The following is a 4,954-nucleotide window of genomic DNA, read 5'->3' as shown; positions in this document are numbered from 1 at the left end:
CCCGAAGCACTGAGCATCCATCACAGAACGGATAGCATCGGCTCTCAAGGAGTTAGTCTCGAGCGGACACTCACATCCTCAAACTGCCGTACGAGTAATTGGCTGTCGAACTACGACTGTGACTTACGCCGTAAAGAAAGAGTGTATTTGAGGATCGGAGACCTGAAAGGTTGGGGCAGGATTGGGCTGGGGTGAAGGCAACACAGACGCTGAGGACCACAAGGAAGAGAATGAAGCTGACAAGGACCCCAAACTTTCTGGATGTAGCCATCCCGCGGAGCATTTCCGGGGACTGACGTTCTGCGAAATGCTGCCCTGGACGTCATGCGACCAACCCGGGACCCAGCAGCATGCTGGAGCGGGAGACCCAGTGTGGCTCTCCTGCTTCTCCAGACTAAGCCCTGTCCACCACCCCGTGCCACCCTGTCCTGGTCACCGGGAGTCCCCCAGGATGACACAGAGAACGGAGGCTCTGGGCATCCGGTTGGCCGCCAGCCAGGCTGGACACACATGCAAGTTATTTTCATGGGGCAGCAAATTCTGGAAAATATGTGGTTTAGAAGCAACATAATTATGATCCTCTAAAATTAGGCTCATAGTCTAAACAACCCCAAGTCTTCCTTCTGCAAGAAAACAAACAATCCCAGGCAGGAAGCCTGCAGCGATGTGTGCTGCATTGGCCAACAGGCCTGCCGGTCTCCCCGCTGAGCTAAAAAGGCAAACAGCATGCAAAAATGTAAATATTATATTATTTTTCAAATACCACCTATTCCATTGTCACCCCAGCTGGCTCCGCCTGTCCACCTCGGCGCCCTCTGGGCACCCCGCCCCTCCCTCCACTCTTTGGCCGCCAAATACGTCGATGTAGTTTTTCAGGAGCCATTATCTAAACTATTGATGTAATAAGGCCCCGGTAGATGAAATTCACTTAATAACTCACGCTTCGTTATTTATTGTGAACCTGTGTGCATTCTCCTTGATTCCATTTTCCAGCGAAATATAAGTGCAGCTTTCATCGTGAGCGCCTGAATTTATGGCAAACAGACCAAGTGACATTAAGAAAGCCACACAATCCCTTCATTCAGTCTTTAATAAGGAAGCCAAGGAAAAATTATCCTAGCTGGTTTGCGGGTGACAGCACAAGAACTTTCTGGAGTCAGAAAGTTAGCACCGCGCCTCCTGTCAGCCCATTAAAAAGCAGAGCTGGCATGATATTAGAACCATGTGTGAGAAGGAATTTCTCCTCTGGTAAGACATTCCAAATACTGTCTCCGAGCCAAAGACTTTGGTGTTAGACTAATTTAAGCAGCATGTTGAAATCAGCGCTCAGGACTTTGATCATAAGGAGATCGTTTGTTACAAATTGAACTAACCCAGTCTCTATTTCTGGCGGATCAGAACTCTGGATTTGTTGAATTAAATGCCTCATTTAGTACCGTTTGCACATGAAAAGGAATACTGAACTCAGGAATCTGATAGTGAATTTTTCACCTAACCAACAGGTCTACTTTTTTATTACTTTTAAACCTAATCCATACTCGGTCCACACTGTTCCTAATAACCCCAGGGCCGTACAGAGTGAAGTTTTAAATCAACTCTCATGTTATTGGGGGTTGCGGGGGGTTGAAGGGCTGTGGCAGGACGGCAAGGGTTTGCTGGGCCATCCTTGAATTATCAAACCATGTAATGAAGAACATATTGGAACCCGGGACCAAAATAAAAGGAAAAAATAAAAGAGAGAGAGAGAGAGAGAGAGAGAGAGAGAGAAAGAAAAATGAATGAGTCCACAGTTGTTATTTACTATCTAAATAACCCAGTTTCCTTTCATGACAAATGCAGGCTGAAATAGCAAATGATTTTGCAGACCTATGATTTTTGTAACGTTGCCTGTCTGGTCCGGCAGAAACTAGAAGGGAGAGGTTAAAAGGGCACAAAATAGACCATTTCCACATATGGCTGCACTTTCTTTTCATTTTTGAAGTTATAATATCTTTAACTGTAGATAATGATATTATAAACTGTCATTTAGTGCATTTTAAGTATATTACATACATGAAACAAAGGTCTAGAAGGAGCCGCAGTTGAAAGCTTAACAAAAACATTGTGGCTCCGATCACCAAGCAGGAAGCAGGTATTGGGTTTGCTAAGAATGCTGCAGAGCAGATAATCACAAACACAGACTGTGAAGGGACTCCCCGGGCGTAAATTGTGATCCTGGCCAAGGCTGGGCAACGATGATTTAATAGTAATTAACTGTTAATTATTAACACTCAGGGGTCAGCAAGCTACTCCACGGTCCGGTTTTACTCTTACATTATTTGGTTCATCTATAACTTTGTTTCCCATAATTTACCTCCTGTTGGTAGGAGGTGGGGAGGGCCTTTGGGGACCATCTCTGGTCCAGCTATTAAAACAGCTCTGAGCTGTCCTCAACCGGGAAGAAAGAGCAAAGGAAGGGCAAGGGAAGAAGAAAACGGAAAGGAGAGGAGAGGAGGGGAGAAGAGAGGAGAGAAAGGAAAGGAAAGGAAAGGAAAGGAAAGGAAAGGAAAGGAAAGGAAAGGAAAGGAAAGGAAAGGAAAGGAAAGGAAAGGAAAGGAAAGGAAAGGGAAAAGAAAAAAAAGAAGAGAAGAGAAGAGAAGAGAAGAGAAAAGAAAAGAAAAGAAAAGAGAAAAGAAAAGAAGAAACAGCACCTATATTCAAGGAAGATGATTTTCCTCAGCCCTGTGCACAGTGACTTCCTAAATACCGTCACCTGCAGGCTTAAAACTCCTCCCGAATGAGGATTGCTTTCATTTAAAAGGAAAATAATTAGTCAATTAATTATTTTTTTTAATGTCACTGCTATCGTGTGCCGGAAAAATCAACAGATGATTCCTTAGCTTTATTGGCATGAAGATGAGGTTGATTTCCCCCCCGCTTTGGAGGCAGAGAATGGTTACGAAACAGATAACGATAATAAATGTTTTATTGGTGAAAAAAAAGAAAGATCAAATCTTTAATGAAATCAGGATGGGCTTGGAGATGAACTCCGTCTGAACTCCCCAGGATTCATGGAACTTCAATTAAAACAATTTCAGAAGGGCAGCTGACAGCAAGGGGCTTGGAAGTATAATTAAAATTGAGCAATATTTTAGCACCAGGTTTTCTAGCCAGATCCTAAAAAGGCACAGTAGCCCAGGGGAGGAGGGCAGTGGGGGTGAGGGGGTCCGTGGGGAGGGGCGAGGGTTCCAGGCATCACAGGTAAGAAATCCCACAGATGCCCAAATCCCAGGCGTCAGCTAAGAGTGTGCGATTTTCAACCCGCTGTTTTCACCTCTATCCACATGATTGTAGAAAACTGGCTTCTTGGGCTGGAGACTGGTGCTTTCAATCTGCAAACAGCCTTTCGGCAAGTCAAATACAAGGACAACAGTCAGATCATGAAGGCCACGCCATGGTGTCGTTACAAGCATAGCCCGAGTGCCTGGGTTCGAATCTTGCTTCTCCTTGTACGTGCTGTGCGACCTTGGCCACGTTACTGAACCTCCCCAAGCCTCATTTTCCCAGCTGTGAAATGGGATGGTGACAGCACCGAGCTCTCATTGCTGTTGAGAGGCTTTCACAAGACATTTCATGTCAAGCAATTAACGCCGGGCCCGGCACCTAGTTAGCACCCAATAACTGTGAGCGACTGTTGTTATTTACTGGGGCCGAAAATCAGAGAAGGTGACTCCAGAAATCCAGCCTCTCCTTTTAAAAGGCAAAGCCTTCCACCAGATGTGGCCCCAGCACGAGCACAGCACAGACAAAACAGAAGAGAAATGGGGGCCTGGGAGGACCTTTGCACAGAACACACTGTGGATCCAGGAGAGGAGAGCCGGGGCTCACCTCTTACGCAGACCTGGGTGGGTGGGTGTGCAGCTGAGACTCTGGGTCAGTCTTTCTTCAGGCAAGAGTAAAAGGAAGCAAGAGAGAAGGAAAGAGGAGGTGGAAAGAAGGAAGGAGGAGAGGGAGGGAGGGAGGGGAAGGGAAGGAAGCAAAAAAGAAAGGGATGGGGAAGGGGAGGGAAGGAAGGAAGGAGGGAGCTTTGGTCTATGACACTCTCTGGCCCCAACTTGGCTTCATGGCCTTAGATCCCATGAGAGCAGTCTCCCTGCCAAACGTCTCTCTGATTTCTCTTCCTTGGCCGTCCAAGAGCTCTCTCTACCACTCTGAAAAGCCACATGAAATGTCACGGAAGGGTTTTCCATAGCATGCCCAAGGAGAAGCCATGGTCACAGACAACCAACTCCACGGGGATAGTGTGAGCAGGGTTTGCCCATGCCCCCCCCCCCCCGCGCCGGGATGCCTGAGAACCACCTAGAACAGATCAACGCTCACTAATGGCCAAACCCAACAGGAAGCAACATCCTTTCTCTCTGTCCAGGCTCCGACTTCTCGTGGATCCAGACCGTGGTGTTCCGGATCCCAACGGCCTCCTGGAGAGGCCATCTCTCCACCCCACTCCCTGCATACTGAGGGCTGGGTCCTGACTCAGCAGTTTCCTGAAGTTTTATGGCCCCTTGAGGCAGGAGCTCCACGCTGGCTTTGGGGGAACTACTAGCTCATGATTTTAAGTTGTCAACTTTCTAATGGCATAGAGAATCCCAACCTGTGAGTAGTAGAAAAAAAAAAAATTAATTGCATATCCTTTGGACTGCCTTCTGTGATTTTTTTTAATAGCTGCTGCAGAATTACCGTCCAAATTTTATTGGGTCCAGGTTATTAAAATGACTTTTAATTCCCTGAGAACACGGTGATAGACAGCCGGGCAGGGAAGCTGAGGCACCGAGATGCTTTTCCTTTCTTTCTTTTTCTTTTTCTTCCCGCCCCCCCCCCCCACCCCGTAACTTCTTGCAGATAAGCCACACGCAGATAACCAAGGATTGACTGTTTGCATTTCCAATTAAACCATTTCCTCTGGTGTTTGGCAGTT

At 46.8% G+C, this 4,954-nt stretch overlaps 1 long non-coding RNA gene across 1 annotated transcript; it reads right to left on the bottom strand.

Moving 5' to 3' along the window:
• Positions 1 to 2,947: 2,947 nt before the first annotated feature.
• LOC109271008 (uncharacterized) lies at positions 2,948 to 4,619 on the bottom strand. The gene is made up of 2 exons (XR_002081792.2): positions 4,360 to 4,619; positions 2,948 to 3,382 (listed from the first exon to the last, which is right to left on the bottom strand). It is a non-coding gene; the product is annotated as an uncharacterized LOC109271008 (long non-coding RNA).
• Positions 4,620 to 4,954: the final 335 nt, after the last annotated feature.

This window comes from Panthera pardus, unplaced genomic scaffold (assembly GCF_024362965.1).
Source record: "Panthera pardus isolate Hobbes unplaced genomic scaffold, ASM2436296v1 HiC_scaffold_18, whole genome shotgun sequence".
In the NCBI taxonomy this organism is placed as follows: Eukaryota; Metazoa; Chordata; class Mammalia; order Carnivora; family Felidae; genus Panthera; species Panthera pardus.
Note: the sequence above shows the minus strand (reverse complement) of the source record. Positions and strands in the feature narration are given on the sequence as shown.